The following is a 22,459-nucleotide window of genomic DNA, read 5'->3' on the forward strand; positions in this document are numbered from 1 at the left end:
AATTATTCATGCTCGTGAAAGAATATATGATACACGATCCATGTGGTAATGCTAGGTTGAGCTCTCCATGTATGGTTGATAGGAAGTGTTCAAAACCCTTTCCCAAAAAGTTTCAAGATCATACAACACTAGATTCAAACGGGTTTCCATTATACAGAAAGAGAAACAGTTGTGCTTTTGTTGTGAAAAATAAAATTGACCTTGATAACAGAAGTGTGGTTCCGTACAACAAAAAATTATTGAAAAGATATCAAGCTCGTATAAACGTTGAATGGTGCAATCAAGCGGCCTCGATAAAATATATGTTTAAATACATTAATAAAGGGCCTGATTGAGCCACTATAGTTGTTGTGCAAAGTGATAATCAAGCAGAAGAGCAAGCACAAGACGAGATCAAAGAGTACTGCGATTGCTGGTATATATCAGCTTGCGAAGCATCTTGGAGGATATTTGCCAATGAAGTACATTATAGAATAAAAGAAGCAAATTTAACTGGAAGCGCTTCATATATTCGTAATTTATTTTCTACGATGCTATTATCCAGTAGTCTTTCTAGACCTGAGGTTGTTTGGGAAAGTTCGTGGAAATACATGGCAGACGATTTTGTTTATAAACTAGCAAAATACCATTGAGTTACAAGTACCTTTTCTTTACACTAAATTTTATTAGTTATATTTTCAAAAAAAAATTATTTAATGTTTTCATTATTATTTAAATTAGGTTATCTTAATATGATGAAATGGTTTCCATATTCATAACATGATTTTTTTTTCTTTCGTATTGCATAGCGGTATCAATTTCAGAGCACCAACTTAAGAACTATGCTTTGTGCGAAATTGAAAAGTTTTTATTGCGAAATAATTCATCTTTGCGAAGATTTGAAACAATGCCATACCCAGATATGTCGTCTTCAGGTATTTCAGATTGCTGTTTGATATACGAGAAGCAGGCCTATGATACAACATACTTTGGAAATCTGTACGATAGAACAATGAATGACGTTTTTAACATTGACACATCTCTCAATTCAGATATCCGGTTTGGAGGTAAGGTTATTGTTTTTTGTGGCGATTTTAGACAAATATTACATGTTATTCCTGATTTATTTAGAACTAAGGTAATAAATAAATAAAAAACCTTCTAATAAACAACAAATAAATACAAATTGCTGATTTATTTAGAACTATAGTAATAAATAAATAAAAAACCTTAAAATAAATAAGAAATCGCATACTATATTACTATATTCCTATTGTCAGTTCATGCCTTGTCGCCTTTTTTTGTTGTTGTGCCTAATCAAACCGTAAGAAAGGAAGCATAAGTTTAATTAAAAACCCATACGCAGTCCACTAATGTTCTTCATCTTTTTAATTCTCTTCACAAATAGAATAACCAATAATGCACCACAGTCAGGGGCGGATCTACGGCTATCTAAGGGGTTCCCGGAAACCCCCTCGGTTTATAGTTTATAGTGTTAAGCGATGTAGAAAATGCAGAAGGAACCCTTTAATATTTTTAAAGGGAACCCCTAACTGAACGTGTGTAGTGATCTATTGGTAGCGCGTACCTTTTCTAAGGTTGGAGTCTTGAGTTCGATTCACGTGCTAACGGTTTCTTTTGCTTTTTATTTGCTTTTTCCCCTTCCACCGTCCACTTGTCCTCTTGAGTCCTCCAGCTACCGCAACTTGCCACTTCCCACCATAACCCCAACCTTCTTCCCCAAATCTATCACTGAACTCTAACTACAAACTTCCCACCATAACCCCAACCTTCTTCCCCAAATCTATCACTGAACTCTCACTACAAACACCATGTCATCCAGCATCACAAATTTAATCTATCTCTATCTCTTCCTCTCTATATATCTATTTATTAATCAATCATCAATCATCAGCTGAATTAACACAAGACACGTTGCGCCTCATCGTTGCCGTTACGGTACTCTATTATTGATCATACTGCTTTATATCCCTAAAGGCAATATTAATCATTTCTTGGGTTGTAAAAAGATTTGATTTTTATTGATGATTCGAACTTTTAGTGAACTGGGTGTTAATATAATACATATTAGGGTTAGAAAGTTAGAATCCTTGGCTTAGAAAATGGATTTAGGTAGTGAGGTAACTGTTGATGCGTTTTCGGTCGGACCGCCAACGGTTCTTTGCATGACTATATCTTTTAAATTTTTGTTCTTGAAGTCAATGTCACACTTGAGGCATCATATTAGTTATTTTTTGGTTTATTACTTTAGTAGGATTAGGGGTTATGTGTCGCGTACGCTTGTGTCGGTGATCTCGTGTTGCATCCGCTCAACCCGCAAGGGATACTAGTGTTGGTGATGGTAATGGGGTTTTTGCTGAAATGGTGCACGAATGTGAAAACGAGAGCTGAGATGGCTTACATGAGGAAGTTTTGGAGGAATATGATGAGGGTTGCGATGAAATGTTAAGAATGGGCTCATGCCGAGGATGAATGAGTTTAATCTTTATGATGAAGAGCTTGTGAGGAACAAGCTTCAAGAGTTTAGGCACTGTCGTCAAGAAGGTTGTTTAAGAGATGTTATATCTAATATGCGGGCTGATTTCGTTTGAAATCTTTGTAATACGTGCAATCCCGAGCTTCATAAGGGTAGACATCAAGTACCGAAGCTCAAGAATGTAATACAACGTTTCTAATTCTTACAACAAGTTTCAATTTCTAAATGTAATGCAATGTTTTCAAATGCTCATATTTATATTACGTTTTTTTTAATTTATTATGACGATGTTTTTTTGTTCATTATTGTTTTGTATTTTTATTATGTGAAGAATCTTATCCGATCCGAACCGTCGAACCGACCCGAATTTTTTATGTTCGGAAATATGAAATTGGAGCACTTAGAAAATTGAACCCGTCGTACAAAAATCCTGGATCCGCCACTGACCACAGTATCATGCGCTTCTTATCTTCTCTTCATTCTCTTCCACGGTAACCGCTCAACATATTATAATGGTCAAACGGGTCGACTCGAAAATTTTACGCCGGCGCTAGGGATTTTCACTCATGGTAACCAAAAAAAAAAAATAATGTGGACAGTTGCCCCTCTTGGCCAAACCATAGGTCCGCCCCTGTTCACTTAAGAGCAATCAATCGTAACCATATTTTTTTTTTTTTTTTTTTAAGGTTGCTAGAATTCCTCCACGACCCATCAAAATATTCTGAAACGAAACGTCGACGTTCAAGCCAAGACACCGGTACCAGACCTGTAAAAGTGGAGAGGGTTGTGACACGTTTTTGTTCGCTGTGGTGGAAAAGAGAGGAGCAAACAAGGAAAATGGATCGAGCTTTTATGAGATTTGTGGGTTATATATATAGCTACAAATATGCGTAGTTATCAAATTCAATCTCCAAATATTTATGAATTTATGATCATCAGTTACCAGCTATAAATAAATATAAAGGAAAACTAACAATAGCCTAGTGGTATATTGGGGGTGGGATAAGGCTTATGACCATTAGGTCATGGGTTCGATTCCCACAAAAGGAGGGGGGGTTCCCCAGATTTATTGGGTTTCCTCCTGAATTGGTGTATAGGCATTATTGCCTAGTGGGGATGGATTTGATCGGGTGGTTCTCTTGATGGCACGATGATACTCCAGTAGTCTGTCAGTGATCCAAATTTTGATAAAAAAGGTTTATAGTATATAAAATATACTTTGGTTTTAAGAAAGTCGAATAAGTAATATATTAAATAACGTCACGGTATGTAATGTGATGAAAACACTTATATATAAGAAGTACCAGCGGCGTATCTACCATGTTTTTATCACATTACACCCGTCCCGTTATCTAAACACTAACCAAAACCCAGTCGTTAAATAAATAGTATATTAATATACTTTAGTTGTTAAAAATAATAAATTTTCAGTAGTATATCAAAAGTATACTTTGAATTTATAAATAACATATTAAACTATGCTTTGGTTAAGAAAATAACATATTAAACTATGTTTTAGATTTTGAGAATAACATATTAAACTATGTTTTGGATTTTTAACAAATTATATGTTGGTTTTGTACAATATCACATATGAGAGCATATCAAACTATACTTTTGAGAGTATAATTAAATATACAAAAAATAATGCGATTTAAGAATTCATTCAGACCTAGTGCATCAAAATACACCTTTGAGACTATAGAAATACCACAAAGGCAATCCCTATTTGGATGGAGAAACAAATTGGTTTCAGACATTCCATGACAACAGGAATAGGGTGTCAAATCCTATAGCACTATATCATACTACCAACCGGTCTGGTGAACATAAAATAAGTACTATCCAACAATTAATTTTATAATCTTTGAAAAATTAGAGTTTAAACCATAAATAATCATTCAGTTTATCAAAAGATAAGTACTAATATGTATAATCAATTATACTTTTGAAAACAAGAACATAACAAATAGGTACACATGTTTCACCCCAAAACATTGAAAACAGTAAAAGAGGGGACTATGTACCCACTTGGGAGTGCTTAGGAGTCTTGAACAACTACCAAGCAAGCTAGAGGGAGCACGGAATCAAACGACACCTAATATTGGTAACTACATAAATAAACCGGGCCTAAATCGGGAGATCGGATAGTATGAGGTCTCGTGAACCAAATGAGCGTGGGAACTCATATGATATGGTTTAACAAGGCCTACATACTAAAATGAAACCTATCCTAAGTGCTTACGACCCATTATGACCCGTTTAGGTAGCTTGCGTTACTTTAACGCGTCGTTCGCGTAAAACGCGTTCGGACCGCCTAACTAGTCCTATGACAAGTATTATATGCCTAAACATGTTTAATTATGTTGCATAATCAGTTAAGTGACAAAATTTTGGGTTACATATGCTTAAATATCAATTATGCATAAAAAGGGTATTTTGGTAATTTTCCTAAGGCATATAAACTACCTATCATACAACTACTTAAACGAAGTGACCATAAGGTATAACCTCGGAAGGTTATTCCATCTACAACTATGGTCACTAAACATATTTGGTCGGATCCTAATGATCGACCAAACGGGTCTAGTTCGAAAGTCTAAGCGGTTGTTTAGACCGCTTGACTTACGACTCTAAATAAGCACTAATCTAAAAGTGACGAGCTAAACATGCTAAAACATGTTTAGTTAAGTTAGAAAACAAGTTTGGTATCAAAACAAACGGTTTTGATACCTAAAAGTAGTTTGGTTACAAAAGACGCGAGAATACGCATTTTGGCCGAAACTACGACTCGTCACTAACCTAGATAACGTGGTAATCAGTAGGTATAGTCACTAGGGACTATAACCATCGTGATTACGCTCACGTTATGAAGTTCAAACGAACTTCGCGTTGACCATAGACTGGTCAATGCATAAAGTCAAACACAGTTTGACTTTCGGACTCGAAAAGCGATAAAAGAACGAAGGAATACTTACAAAGGGTCCCCGCAAGCAAATCTTGATCCAAATAGCTCAGGTATGAAGCAAAGCCTTCAACTTAGAGCATATTAGATCAGATTTGTGTGAGGAAGAAGTGAAACTATGGTGGGTATTTATAGATTTCATGGAACCGTTAAGATCGTTCGTCGAATAACGTGCTTTAATCTCAACCGTGCACATGTGCCCATGGTTTTGTAAACCATGGGAGCCCCTAGAATGGCCCATAGTACCAAAAATACCATCAAATACCAGCCCATGGTTTTGCAAAACCATGGATTAAAACCATTAACACTTCAAAATTTGACTAGGTTTATTGAATCTGGTCAGAAATTTAAAAAATGGTCCCTGCACTTGTAAAAATTGTTTTTTTGCACTTTCAAGCCCCGTTAACCCAATTTCAAGGCTCTAAAAGAAATTTAAAGTATAGGGAACTTAAAATATGCTCAAAAACATCTCGGATGTCGGTTCGTTTGGCCGTACGGTTGCGTTGTTTGGTTAATTACGACGGAAGTCGTAATGAACACAAAAACGATCCAAATTAAGCGACGAATGGAATTTTATCATGCCAAACACTAAAATAAAACATTTTAATGCTTACATAAATTTTTGGATGTCTGGATGTATTCAGAACGTAAGATATGCGCGAAAATGCAAACTTGTTCACTTTTCGACGCTTTTAGTCCATATTGATCAATAAAGTTTATTTTAGCATACCGAACCCCTCAAAACCTATTTCTAAGCTATGTAAAGGATATTTAGGGTATGTTTAACTTATGATCAAGTTCCGGAATGTTCGTTACTATATAAATCGGTATAGTTTCGCAGTTTGGCACAAATAATCCCTACGATCGAACAAACTTGATTTCAACACACCAAACCATCCAAAACTTATTTCTAAGTTATGTGAAGGTTATTTAAGGTATGTTAAGCCTATTTCACTGTTCCGGAGTGTTCGTTGCATTAAACTGGTTAAATTTACGCATCAGTGTGCGTATAACCTTCCAGAAAGCGATTTAAAGCTTGAAATCGAACAAGAAATGATATGTGCAAACGATACACATATTTATACAATACAATATTTCATTGGTTTGGCATTTGTTTGATGGTTGAAGTGACACAAGCATAAATTTATTTAGTATAGTAATTAGCTTAGACTCTTCACATGTCATATTAATTATAGGTTACAATGGTCTCAACTCTTAATAAATTTAATCAACTAACTTAATATTATAGGTTACACATGTGCCAAAATCCCTAAAATGCCCCTAAAGTGTCTTAAATTTTTGAAGAATGGGCAAGTTTACCCCCTCTAAAATAGCTTGATTCACTTGTACATGTTGCTTAAAGATGTGTACACAATGGAAAATTACCAAAAGGATAGAAATCCTAGTTCTCTTAATAAAGTAGTATAGATAATCTTTATATTTATCTTTAGTTTATTATTTTGCGAGTAAATTGCACAAAACTTCCTTTATGTTTACTCAAACTTGCAGGTTCCAGCCTTAATGTTTAAAACTTGCTAAAAACATCCTTTAAGTTTATTTGTGTTGCTGGTTTAATCCTTTATGACTAACAAAGTTAATTATCTCAGTTTATTTCCCTCATATGCCTAACATGTGAGGATCCCACTATCGTATGATGACCGACATCAACTGACTCGCAAAATGGAATGTGGATGTGGTGCAATAGTACCACTGTATTTTTATTATGTGAAGAATCTTATCCGATCCGAACCGTCGAACCGACCCGAATTTTTTATGTTCGGAAATATGAAATTGGAGCACTTAGAAAAGTGAACCCGCCGTACAAAAATCCTGGATCCGCCACTGACCACAGTATCATGCGCTTCTTATCTTCTCTTCATTCTCTTCCACGGTAACCGCTCAACATATTATAATGGTCAAACGGGTCGACTCAAAAATTTTACGCCGGCGCTAGGGATTTTCACTCATGGTAACCAAAAAAAATTAATGTGGACAGCTGCCCCTCTTGGCCAAACCATAGGTCCGCCCCTGTTCACTTAAGAGCAATCAATCGTAACCATACTAAGGCTGCTAGAATTCCTCCACGACCCATCAAAATATTCTAAAACGAAACGTCGACGTTCAAGCCAAGACACCGGTACCAGACCTGTAAAAATGGAGAGGGTTGTGACACGTTTTTGTTCGCTGTGGTGGAAAAGAGAGGAGCAAAAAAGGAAAATGGATCGAGCTTTTATGAGATTTGTGGGTTATATATATAGCTACAAATATGCGTAGTTAGCAAATTCAATCTCAAATATTTATGAATTTATGATCATCAGTTACCAGCTATAAATAAATATAAAGGAAAACTAACAATAGCCTAGTGGTATATTGGGGGTGGGATAAGGCTTATGACCATTAGGTCATGGGTTCGATTCCCACAAAAGGGGGGGGGGGGTTTCCCAGATTTATTGGGTTTCCTCCTGAATTGGTATATAGGCATTATTGCCTAGTGGGGATGGATATGATCGGGTGGTTCTCTTGGTGGCACGATGATACTCCAGTAGTCTGTCAGTGATCTAAATTTGCCGTTCAAAAAAAAGAGAAATGAATAGGCGCCTGTTAGTCTGTTAGTTGAATTCAATACTTAATTTTACAATTTACAAAGCATAAATTTATTTAGAATAATAATTAACTTAGACTCTTTACATGTCATATTAATTATAGGTTACAATGGTCTCAACTCTTAATAAATTTAATCAATTAACTTAATATGATAGGTTACACAAGCATAAATTTATTTAGAATAGTAATTAGCTTAGACTCTTCACATGTCATATTAATTATAGGTTACAATGGTCTCAACTCTTAATAAATTTAATCAATTAACTTAATATTATAGGTTACACATGTGCCAAAATCCCTAAAATGCCCCTAAAGTGTCTTAAATTTTGAAGAATGGGCAAGTTTACCTAGGGGTGTTCAAAACCGGATATCCGAAAATTCGGATATCCGAATTTCGGATATCCGAAATTTTCGGATAGTAGATTTCACTATCCGAATCCGTATCCGAAATTTCGGATATCCGAAATTCGGATATCCGAAATTTCGGATACGGATTCGGATAATGAATCGGATATCCGAAAATCCAACTTTTTATTTAATTTTTATTTTTTTATTATTTTTTTCATATTCGGAAACGGATATTCTGGATAGTTTCGGATATCCGAATATAAATTTTCGGATATTTTTCGGATATTTTTCGGATACTTCGGATATTTTTCGGATATTTCGGATATTTTCGGATATTTTTCGGATATTTCGGATATTTTCGGATACTTCGGATATTCGGATATCCGAAAAAAATGAAAATTAAATTTTTCGGATATTTCGGATATCCGAAATATCCGAAAATTTTGAAAATCACTATCCGAATCCGAATCCGAAAAATTCGGATATCCGAATTTCGGATATCCGAAATTTCGGATATCCGATATTTCGGATATTTCGGATTCGGATATCGGATAATTCGGATCGGAATTTCGGATACGGATACTTTTGAACACCCCTAAGTTTACCCCCTCTAAAATAGCTTGATTCACTTGTACATGTTGCTTAAAGATGTGTACACAATGGAAAATTACCAAAAGGATAGAAATCCTAGTTCTCTTAATAAAGTAGTATAGATAATCTTTATACTTATCTTTAGTTTATTATTTTGCGAGTAAATTGCACAAAACTTCCTTTATGTTTACTCAAACTTGCAGGTTCCAGCCTTAATGTTTAAAACTTGCTAAAAACATCCTTTAAGTTTATTTATGTTGCTGGTTTAATCCTTTATGATTAACCAAGTTAATTATCTCATTTTATTTCCCTCACATGCCTAACATGTGAGGATCCCACTATCGTATGATGACCGACATCAATTGACTCGCAAAATGGAATGTGGATGTGGTGCAATAGTACCATTGTATTTTTATTATGTGAAGAATCTTATCTGATCCGAACCATCGAACCGACCTGAATTTTTTATGTTCGGAAATATGAAATTGGAGCACTTACAAAAGTGAACCCGCCGTACAAAAATCCTGGATCCGCCACTGACCACAGTATCATGCGCTTCTTATCTTCTCTTCATTCTCTTCCACGGTAACCGCTCAACATATTATAATGGTCAAACGGGTCGACTCGAAAATTTTACGCCGGCGCTAGGGATTTTCACTCATGGTAACCAAAAAAAATTAATGTGGACAGCTGCCCCTCTTGGCCAAACCATAGGTCCGCCCCTGTTCACTTAAGAGCAATCAGTCGTAACCATACTAAGGCTGCTAGAATTCCTCCACGACCCATCAAAATATTATGAAACGAAACGTCGACGTTCAAGCCAAGACACCGGTACCAGACCTGTAAAAATGGAGAGGGTTGTGACACGTTTTTGTTCGCTGTGGTGGAAAAGAGAGGAGCAAAAAAGGAAAATGGATCGAGCTTTTATGAGATTTGTGGGTTATATATATAGCTACAAATATGCGTAGTTATCAAATTTAATCTCAAATATTTATGAATTTATGATCATCAGTTACCAGCTATAAATAAATATAAAGGAAAACTAACAATAGCCTAGTGGTATATTGGGGGTGGGATAAGGCTTATGACCATTAGGTCATGGGTTCGATTCCCACAAAAGGGGGGGTTCCAGATTTATTGGGTTTCCTCCTGAATTGGTGTATAGGCATTATTGCCTAGTGGGGATGGATTTGATCGGGTGGTTCTCTTGGTGGCACGATGATACTCCAGTAGTGTGTCAGTGATCCAAATTTGCCGTTCAAAAAAAAAGAGAAATGAATAGGCGCCTGTTAGTCTGTTAGTTGAATTCAATACTTAATTTTACAATTTACAAAGCATAAATTTATTTAGAATAATAATTAACTTAGACTCTTTACATGTCATATTAATTATAGGTTACAATGGTCTCAACTCTTAATAAATTTAATCAATTAACTTAATATGATAGGTTACACAAGCATAAATTTATTTAGAATAGCAATTAGCTTAGACTCTTCACATGTCATATTAATTATAGGTTACAATGGTCTCAACTCTTAATAAACTTAATCAATTAACTTAATATTATAGGTTACACATGTGCCAAAATCCCTAAAATGCCCCTAAAGTGTCTTAAATTTTTGAAGAATGGGCAAATTTACCCCCTCTAAAATAGCTTGATTCACTTGTACATGTTGCTTAAAGATGTGTACACAATGGAAAATTACCAAAAGGATAGAAATCTCAGTTCTCTTAATAAAGTAGTATAGATAATCTTTATACTTATCTTTAGTTTATTATTTTGCGAGTAAATTGCACAAAACTTCCTTTATGTTTACTCAAACTTGCAGGTTCCAGCCTTAATGTTTAAAACTTGCTAAAAACATCCTTTAAGTTTATTTTTGTTGCTGGTTTAATCCTTTATGACTAACCAAGTTAATTATCTCAGTTTATTTCCCTTACATGCCTAACATGTGAGGATCCCACTATCGTAATATGACCGACATCAACTGACTCGCAAAATGGAATGCGGATGTGGTGCAAACGCAAAACTGCCTGAAACCCAAGCAAAATTGCCTCTGTTTTCACCGGAGATGTAGTACAAACACAACTGGATGTCTTAAATTTATGGGGCCATTCACCTGGAGCAAGCCCTTTTCATTCCGAGCTATCAAATCCACTCAGAGGAGAGATCCAGCCCGCGTTTCGCTGACTAAATGCCAAACAAGTCATATTTGCAGGTTGATAGCCTCATGTTAGTTCTGTATGTGAATTCAAATTGAAAAGTACATATCATTTTTTGTAATTGTTTTCCTCTTTAGTTTTGATTACTTGATTGAGATAACATGTATTAAGTAGGGAAGAATAAAAACTAATACTTAGGTACAAAGAAATGGGTCATGAATATGGAAAGAAGAAATAAGTGAATTTAATGGACTTTTGTAATACATAAGTTTATAGCCTAATAATAGAAAAATAAAAAAAAACAGAGTAAAATCTTCTAATATGTAAATAGTATATCAAAGTTCTTTTTACCCAAAACGTATTTTGACGACTGTGTGTGTGTTAATTGATTACATTATATGTATTCAAGTCGTGTAGTACACGTGCTTATTCAACTCATGTTATACACGGGTAATTAAAAATGTAACTTTTTTATTATATAAAAATATATTTAATCAACCCGTGTAATACACGGGGTTCTAACCTAGTTCTTTCTAATGGTAAGATATTCGTATTTCATCAGTTAAAGTCATTGTGTTGGTCACTTGAACATTTTGTAACTTAATTTTTTGAGGGCTTTTTTTTTTGAACGGCGTACGGTTAAGATATCGCTAACGGGTTAGTAGTTAGTATGTTAGTATTACCAAGTTAGTATTAAAACCCCCTTGGCTGCACTTGAACCTAGGAGTACAATCATACAATATTAAAAACGACAATAAATAAATAAAGTAAAACAAATACCTAATAGATTTGTCCTTTTTTTCATATCTTGAAATCGTTCCAACACGTCATCCACTTTTCCTTTATGAAAAAAAAATCATTTTCGACTGCACAAACCATGACATTGTTCAAAAATTACGGGCCCATTCGATTGCGTATAAAACAGGCCCATTGCCACCCCCCATAATCAACATATAAATGGGCATGTTTTATTATTATTTTGGGTCTTGGGATAATGGGCTAGCTTAATAGGCTATTAGCAATTATGTTTAGGCTTGTATAAAGAATTAGATTTAAACTGTAATACTATCCTACTTTTATGGTTAGGGGTATCCAAGTATTTTTTTAGAAGTATTCTTTGTATAAAAACGAAAAAAAATAACACTACGAATACGGGGTTAAGCCGTAGCCCGCGCTACGGCTTCTTATATTGTGATTCCGCCCCTGTGTAAGGCAACCTTTGTAATCAGGCGCATGTGAGATGAGTGTGTTTGGCTACCTTGAATCTAGAAATTTTGTTCATTGTAATTTAATATTTACATAGGTAATACAACATTTCGTTCATTTCAAACTTTATGTAAAGCCCTGTAAGAGGTAAAATGTTTGCAATCTGCGGACCACATCTGCAGACGTATGTAGAAGAAGATGTGGACCAAACCTCTGTAGTCTGGAAGAAGAAGAAGGTTGTCTATTTTTAAACGTATGCAGACTTCTAAAATAACTTGTGCTGGTAGTGGACGGTGGTGGTGGGTGGTGGACGTGGGTGGTGGTTGTGGATGTCACACCCCGACCACGTAAAACAACAAAACGTAGCGGAAACGTCGGGGAGTGTTGTAACAGAATCATTGTTTCACAACCATGGAATAAATAATTTCGTTTTATTGAATAAATGAACTCATTGTTTTAATGCAATCAAGTAAGTACAACTATTATCTTTCAAATTTTAAGTCGCTAAGGCACGAGTCCATCCTATGTATAGCATGCATCAACAATCATCACATAACAGTACCTGAAACATGTGTAAAAATAGGTACGTCAGCATAAAAATGCCTGTGACATACATAGGTTTTATTGATTTTAGGATTCATGACTTATTAGTTTAATGAACAAGAATGTTTAAGAAAAGTATTCACGATCCTTGAAAAAGGTTTTGTTTTATAAATCATACTAAAATTTATAAAAAATCAGATGATATAAAATAGTAATACATAGGTAATAAAATAACTAAGTAAAATGAGTTTGTATAAAATATATTGCTTGAAAAACAATATTTTGATAAAAAGGATTATAGTATATATAAAATATACTTTGGTTTTAAGAAAGTCGAATAAGTAATATATTAAAATATATTTTTGTTCTAAAATCGTTAACCCAAGTGTACTAAATAACGTCACGGTATGTAATGTGATGAAAACACTTATATATAAGAAGTACCAGCGGCGTATCTACCATGTTTTTATCACATTACACCCGTCCCGCTATCTAAACACTAACCAAAACCCAGTCGTTAAATAAATAGTATATTAATATACTTTAGTTGTTAAAAATAATAAATTTTCAGTAGTATATCGAAAGTATACTTTGAATTTATAAATAACATATTAAACTATGCTTTGGTTAAGAAAATAACATATTAAACTATGTTTTAGATTTTGAGAATAACATATTAAACTATGTTTTGGATTTTTAACAAATTATATGTTGGTTTTGTACAATATCACATATGAGAGCATATCAAACTATACTTTTGAGAGTATAATTAAATATACAAAAAATAATGCGATTTAAGAATTCATTCAGACCTAGTGCATCAAAATACACCTTTGAGACTATAGAAATACCACAAAGGCAATCCCTATTTGGATGGAGAAACAAATTGGTTTCAGACATTCCATGACAACAGGAATGGCGTGTCAAATCCTATAGCACTATATCATACTACCAACCGGTCTGGTGAACATAAAATAAGTACTATCCAACAATTAATTTTATAATCTTTGAAAAATTAGAGTTTAAACCATAAATAATCATTCAGTTTATCAAAAGATAAGTACTAATATGTATAATCAATTATACTTTTGAAAACAAGAACATAACAAATAGGTACACATGTTTCACCCCAAAACATTGAAAACAGTAAAAGAGGGGACTATGTACCCACTTGGGAGTTCTTAGGAGTCTTGAACAACTACCAAGCAAGCTAGAGGGAGCACGGAATCAAACGGCACCTAATATTGGTAACTACATAAATAAACCGGGCCTAAATCGGGAGATCGGATAGTATGAGGTCTCGTGAACCAAATGAGTGTGGGAACTCATATGATATGGTTTAACAAGGCCTACATACTAAAATGAAACCTATCCTAAGTGCTTACGACCCATTATGACCCGTTTAGGTAGCTTGCGTTACTTTAATGCGTCGTTCGCGTAAAACGCGTTCGGACCGCCTAACTAGTCCTATGACAAGTATTATATGCCTAAACATGTTTAATTATGTTGCATAATCAGTTAAGTGACAAAAGTTTGGGTTACATATGCTTAAATATCAATTATGCATAAAAAGGGTATTTTGGTAATTTTCCTAAGGCATATAAACTACCTATCATACAACTACTTAAACGAAGTGACCATAAGGTATAACCTCGGAAGGTTATTCCATCTACAACTATGGTCACTAAACATATTTGGTCGGATCCTAATGATCGACCAAACGGGTCTAGTTCGAAAGTCTAAGCGGTTGTTTAGACCGCTTGACTTACGACTCTAAATAAGCACTAATCTAAAAGTGACGAGCTAAACATGCTAAAACATGTTTAGTTAAGTTAGAAAACAAGTTTGGTATCAAAACAAACGGTTTTGATACCTAAAAGTAGTTTGGTTACAAAAGACGCGAGAATACGCATTTTGGCCGAAACTACGACTCGTCACTAACCTAGATAACGTGGTAATCAGTAGGTATAGTCAATAGGGACTATAACCATCGTGATTACGCTCACGTTATGAAGTTCAAACGAACTTCGCGTTGACCATAGACTGGTCAATGCATAAAGTCAAACACAGTTTGACTTTCGGACTCGAAAAGCGATAAAGAACGAAGGAATACTTACAAAGGGTCCCCGCAAGCAAATCTTGATCCAAATAGCTCAGGTATGAAGCAAAGGCTTCAACTTAGAGCACATTAGATCAGACTTGTGTGAGGAAGAAGTGAAACTATGGTGGGTATTTATAGATTTCATGGAACCGTTAAGATCGATCGTCGAATAACGTGCTTTAATCTCAACCGTGCACATGTGCCCATGGTTTTGTAAACCATGGGAGCCCCTAGAATGGCCCATAGTACCAAAAATACCATCAAATACCAGCCCATGGTTTTGCAAAACCATGGATTAAAACCATTAACACTTCAAAATTTGACTAGGTTCATTGAATCTGGTCAGAAATTTATAAAATGGTCCCTGCACTTGTAAAAATTGATTTTTTGCACTTTCAAGCCCCGTTAACCCAATTTCAAGGCTCTAAAAGAAATTTAAAGTATAGGGAACTTAAAATATGCTCAAAAACATCTCGGATGTCGGTTCGTTTGGCAGTACGGTTGCGTTGTTAGGTTAATTACGACAGAAGTCGTAATGAACGCAAAAACCATCCAAATTAAGCGACGAATGGAATTTTATCATGCCAAACACTAAAATAAAACATTTTAATGCTTACATAAATTTTTGGATGTCTGGATGTATTCAGAACGTAAGATATGCGCGAAAATGCAAACTTGTTCACTTTTCGACGCTTTTAGTCCATATTGATCAATAAAGTTTATTTTAGCATACCGAACCCCTCAAAACCTATTTCTAAGCTATGTAAAGGATATTTAGGGTATGTTTAACTTATGATCAAGTTCCGGAATGTTCGTTACTATATAAATCGGTATAGTTTCGCAGTTTGGCACAAATAATCCCTATGATCGAACAAACTTGATTTCAACACACCACACCATCCAAAACTTATTTCTAAGTTATGTGAAGGTTATTTAAGGTATGTTAAGCCTATTTCACTATTCCGGAGTTTTCGTTGCATTAAACTGGTTAAATTTACGCATCAGTGTGCGTATAACCTTCCAGAAAGCGATTTAAAGCTTGAAATCGAACAAGAATTGATATGTGCAAACGATACACATATTTATACAAACCCAAGTGTGAAATACAATATTTCATTGGTTTGGCATTTGTTTGATGGTTGAAGTGACACAAGCATAAATTTATTTAGAATAGTAATTAGCTTAGACTCTTCACATGTCATATTAATTATAGGTTACAATGGTCTCAACTCTTATTAAATTTAATCAATTAACTTAATATTATAGGTTACACATGTGCCAAAATCCCTAAAATGCCCCTAAAGTGTCTTAAATTTTTGAAGAATGGGCAAGTTTACCCCCTCTAAAATAGCTTGATTCACTTGTACATGTTGCTTAAAGATGTGTGCACAATGGAAAATTACCAAAAGGATAGAAATCCTAGTTCTCTTAATAAAGTAGTATAGATAATCTTTATACTTAGCTTTAGTTTATTATTTTGCGAGTAAATTGCACAAAACTTCCTTTATGTTTACTCAAACTTGCAGGTTCCAGCCTTAATGTTTAAAACTTGCTAAAAACATCCTTTAAGTTTATTTTTGTTGCTGGTTTAATCCCTTATGACTAACCAAGTTAATTATCTCAGTTTATTTCCCTCACATGCCTAACATGTGAGGATCCCACTATCATATGATGACCGACATCAACTGACTCGCAAAATGGAATGTGGATGTGGTGCAATAGTACCACTGTATTTTTATTATGTGAAGAATCTTATCCGATCCGAACCGTCGAACCGACCCGAATTTTTTATGTTCGGAAATATGAAATTGGAGCACTTAGAAAAGTGAACCCGCCGTACAAAAATCCTGGATCCGCCACTGACCACAGTATCATGCGCTTCTTATCTTCTCTTCATTCTCTTCCACGGTAACCGCTCAACATATTATAATGGTCAAACGGGTCGACTCGAAAATTTTACGCCGGCGCTAGGGATTTTCACTCATGGTAACCAAAAAAAAAAATTAATGTGGACAGCTGCCCCTCTTGGCCAAACCATAGGTCCGCCCCTGTTCACTTAAGAGCAATCAGTCGTAACCATACTAAGGCTGCTAGAATTCCTCCACGACCCATCATAATATTCTTAAACGAAACGTCGACGTTCAAGCCAAGACACCGGTACCAGACCTGTAAAAATGGAGAGGGTTGTGACACGTTTTTGTTCGCTGTGGTGGAAAAGAGAGGAGCAAAAAAGGAAAATGGATCGAGCTTTTATGAGATTTGTGGGTTATATATATAGCTACAAAATATGCGTAGTTTTCAAATTCAATCTCAAATATTTATGAATTTATGATCATCAGTTACCAGCTATAAATAAATATAAAGGAAAACTAATAATAGCCTAGTGGTATATTGGGGGTGGGATAAGGCTTATGACCATTAGGTCATGGGTTCGATTCCCACAAAAGGGGGGGGGGTCCCAGATTTCTTGGGTTTCCTCCTGAATTGGTGTATAGGCATTATTGCCTAGTGGGAATGGATATGATCGGGTGGTTCTCTTGGTGGCACGATGATACTCCAGTACTCTGTCAGTGATCCAAATTTGTCGTTCAAAAAAAAAAAAGAGAAATGAATAGGCGCCTGTTAGTTTGTTAGTTGAATTCAATACTTAATTTTACAATTTATAAAGCATAAATTTATTTAGAATAATAATTAACTTAGACTCTTTACATGTCATATTAATGATAGGTTACAATGGTCTCAACTCTTAATAAATTTAATCAATTAACTTAATATGATAGGTTACACAAGCATAAATTTATTTAGAATAGCAATTAGCTTAGACTCTTCACATGTCATATTAATTATAGGTTACAATGGTCTCAACTCTTAATAAATTTAATCAATTAACTTAATATTATAGGTTACACATGTGCCAAAATCCCTAAAATGCCCCTAAAGTGTCTTAAATTTTTGAAGAATGGGCAAGTTTACCCCCTCTAAAATAGCTTGATTCACTTGTACATGTTGCTTAAAGATGTGTACACAATAGAAAATTACCAAAAGGATAGAAATCCTAGTCCTCTTAATAAAGTAGTATAGATAATCTTTATACTTATCTTTAGTAGTTTGGTTTCAAAATACGCGAGAATACGCATTTTGGCCGAAACTAGTACTCGTCACTAACCTAGATAACGTGGTAATCAGTAGGTATAGTCACTAGGGACTATAACCATCGTGATTACGCTCACGTTATGAAGTTCAAACGAACTTCGCGTTGACCATAGACTGGTCAATGCAGAAAGTCAAACACAGTTTGACTTTCGGACTCGAAAAGCGATAAAAGAACGAAGGAATACTTATAAAGGGTCCCCGCAAGCAAATCTTGATCCAAATAGCTCAGGTATGAAGCAAAGGCTTCAACTTAGAGCACATTAGATCATATTTGTGTGACGAAGAAGTGAAACTATGGTGGGTATTTATAAATTTCATGGAACCGTTAAGATCGTTTGTCGAATAACGTGCTTTAATCTCAACCGTACACATGTGCCCATGGTTTTGTAAACCATGGGAGCCCCTAGAATGGCCCATAGTACCAAAAATACCATCAAATACCAGCCCATGGTTTTTCAAAACCATGGATTAAAACCATTAATGTAACAACCCGCACTTTCGTGCGTTGTTACTACTCGATACACTCGTTACGCCTAGCACCGGAGATTAAGATCATAATGTAACTATATCAGATATATCGCTAAATCGAAGTATAATCAAATAATTACGCATATTCTATGGCAATTGCAAACCTATTTTCATAAATTATAACACTCACGATGATGTTGAGTGAGGGCTTAATCTACCTTCCTCGATAACCGTGAGGTGTCAAAACGTAAACAACCAACGCTAACAAGGACTATCGGGTGAGTACCATGCCTCCAGCCGTCATGACGATGATGGAAATACGAGCAAGTAGTACCCCGATAATCATTGTGGCACATCACATTGAAGAACGCACTCGGAGGCACGCGTAACTCGACCATCGCACAGAATATTGGTTATATAGATACGTATATACGGCCTTTTGTGATTAATTATAATAAATAATTAAATAATTATATAAATGTATGAAAATACGGCCCAAACAGTCGAAATCGCGCCAAAAACGAGGATCGGGAGGCTTCCATACGGACGGGCCAGTCGTTCGATCGAACAGGCATTTCGATCGAACGGGCCAGTCCGGTCGAATGGGCCGGCCGAGCCAACCCACTTTTCCTCCTTTTCTCTCCTCCCTTGCCTATAAATACCCCTCTATCACCCTCAAACACTTGTTGTTGCTGCTGTTACTCGACCAAGACGTTCCAGCCCCTTAATCTCTCGATTTCTCGCGATTCTTGTAAGTTTTCAACTCAAATCTTGTACTTCCTTGATCTTTATGCAATCCTTCATCTTTCTACCTTTCGAAATTCAACTTTTAACCGTGAAATCAACGGATTTGGAGTGTTCTAGGGTGATGTCACCATGGAGTTCTTCAAGGGTGATGTCATCCCATGAAGAACAACTCAGATCTGAATGGTTTCCATACGATTTTACATAAATCTCGTCTAAATCTATGTTTTCCAATCAAGAAGTTACAAATTTGAGATGTTCTAGAGTGATGTCATCGTGAAGTTCTTATGAACTTCAAGTGTTGGCCTCATTCCACCAAGAACAACTCAGATCTAAAAAACTCCATAAGAATAATCAAGATTTCCACATCAAATCTACACATAAAACGGTGGAAACAGAGCTTAGACCGACCTTCCACTCATTCTTAGTGTCGTGTTGATCAAGGATCTGATTCCTACCGAAGAGACGACCAATTTCGGGTTAAACACGGAAAAACCATCAAGAACGGCCAGTTCTGATGAAACGGGGTGATTCCCGGCCGTTAAAACAGGTCGGAATTGATGGGATTTCAGTTGTTCAACACGTCACCACAACGTCTCGACCAAAAACACCCGAAAATCATCGAAAACAGCTAGACAGGCTGGCCGATCGAGCAGGCCCAGCCGATCGAGCTGGCCCAGCCGATCGAGCTGGACCAGCCGATCGAGCAGGCCCACTCGATCGAGCGGCCTGCTCGATCGAGCAGTCCATCCGAATGGGCCAGTTCAATTTAATTTTCGTCCAAATTCGCGTAATTCGATACCGTTTAACGCGTAACCAATACTCATGTAATTAGTCTGTAATCAGGACATTCTCAGGCACCATCCCGTCAATCCAACCGAATACGCACTGTGAGTATACTTGACCCCTTTTATCGAATTTTGGGTGTAACATACGTTCCTTATAAATCGAACTTATCAAACGGAGGACTCAATTGGACAATTTATCACTTGCGAATAACTGTTTGCATAGATATACGTGATGCTAGTTGCATGTATGCTAGGACTTATACTCGTGACGTCCCACCACGACTAGTATAGTACTATTTCGCTCGACGGGGTCTAGTTATGCCATCGAAGAGTCGAGCATCGAGGACTTAGCTGGTAGTATCAGTTTTGTGAGTATATATGTCGTGTATTACGTTTATGCATGTGGAAATTCGCAGCACTTTTAATCTATTATACTATTACATATCAAACCTGTATACTCGCCAATACTTTTGTATTGACAATATTTTAACGTATGTTGCAGGTCTAGTCGAAGTCTACATCAAATCAAGCTAGGAAGTCTAGAAACTCACCTAAAATCTAGGTTGCCGGATTTGAATTGTTCGAGAGGACAAGAAATCTGTGATAACTTACGTGATTGTATTGTTTGTTAGTATGGGATAACAAATATAATAAATATTATCGCAATATAGTTGTTATGGATTGTCTTGAGCAATCTGATTCGCCTAATGCCGCGCCCCGATGATTCTGCCATCGGTTGGGGTGTGACAATTAACACTTCAAAATTTGACTAGGTTTATTGAATCTGGTCAGAAATTTCAAAAATGGTCCCTTCACTTGTAAAATTTGATTTTTTGCACTTTCAAGCCCCGTTAACACAATTTCAAGGCTCTGAAAGAAATTTAAAGTATAGGAAACTCAAAATACGCTCAAAAACATCTCGGATGTCGGTTCATTTGGCCGTACGGTTGCGTTGTTCGGTTAATTACGACGGAAGTCGTAATGAACGCAAAAACGATCCAAATTAAGCGACGAATGGAATTTTATCATGCCAAACACTAAAATAAAACATTTTAATGCTTACATAAATTTTTGGATGTTTGGATGTATTCAGAACGTAAGATATACGCGAAAATGCAAACTTGTGCACTTTTCGACGCTTTTAGTCCCTATTGATCAATAAAGTTTATTTTAGCATACCGAACCCCTCAAAACCTATTTCTAAGCTATGTAAAGGATATTTAGGGTATGTTTAACTTATGATCAAGTTCCGGAATGTTCGTTACTATATAAATCGGTATAGTTTCGTAGTTTGGCACAAATAGTCCCTACGATCGAACAAACTTGATTTCAACACACCAGACCATCCAAAACTTATATCTAAGTTATGTGAAGGTTATTTAGGGTATGTTAAGCCTATTTCACTATTCCGGAGTGTTCGTTGCATTAAACTGGTTAAATTACGCATCAGTGTGCGTATAACCTTCCAGAAAGCGATTTAAAGTTTGAAATCGAACAAGAATTGATATGTGCAAACGATACACATATTTATACAAATCCCAAGTATGAAATACAGTATTTCATTGGTTTGGCATTTGTTTGATGGTTGAAGTGACACAGGTGTCACAGTGGACGGTGATGGTGGGTGGTGAACGGTGGTGGTGATGGACGGTGGTGGATGGTTGTGGTGGTGATGGACGGTGGTGGTGATGGACAGTAGGGTTATTCAAAACTATCCGTATCTGAAAATCCGATCTGAAATATCTGATATCCGAAATATCCGAAAATTCGGATATCCGAATTTTTCGGTTTCGGATTCAGATAGTGATTAAAATTTTCGGATTTTTCGGATATCCGAAATATCCGAAAATTTAATTTTTGTTTTTTTCGGATATCCGAATATCCGAAAATATCTGAAATATTCGAAAATATCCGAAAACTTATATACGGATATCGGAAACTATTCGGTTTTGAATATGAATAAATAATAATAAAAAATTAAATAAAAAGTTGGATTTTTGGATATCCGAATTTCAGATACGGATTCGGATAGTGAAAACTAGTATCCGAAAAATTTCGGATATCCGAATTTTCGGATATCTGGTTTAACCCGTAATCGATGGTGGTGGTGGACGGTGGTGGTGGATGGTGGTGCTTAACCCTCTGCAGACCTTTGAAGTGGTTGTGCCAAATCTACACCAAGAAGAGTTCGCGCAGACGGTTTTTTTAATGAAACGTCTTCAGAGAAACAAACACCACCTAAGTGTCATTGTTCAGATTCTGAACTATTTGAGATGCTTAAAATGTTTTATTTTTCAACAACTACAATT

At 35.8% G+C, this 22,459-nt stretch overlaps 1 protein-coding gene across 1 annotated transcript in view; it reads left to right on the top strand.

The window, feature by feature from the left end:
- LOC110925976 (proteasome subunit beta type-2-A) overlaps positions 1–22,459 on the top strand; it is a 40,646-nt gene that overhangs the window by 12,851 nt on the left and 5,336 nt on the right. The window lies entirely within an intron of this gene.

The sequence above is a fragment of the Helianthus annuus genome, chromosome 17, assembly GCF_002127325.2.
Source record: "Helianthus annuus cultivar XRQ/B chromosome 17, HanXRQr2.0-SUNRISE, whole genome shotgun sequence".
Classification (NCBI taxonomy): domain Eukaryota; kingdom Viridiplantae; phylum Streptophyta; class Magnoliopsida; order Asterales; family Asteraceae; genus Helianthus; species Helianthus annuus.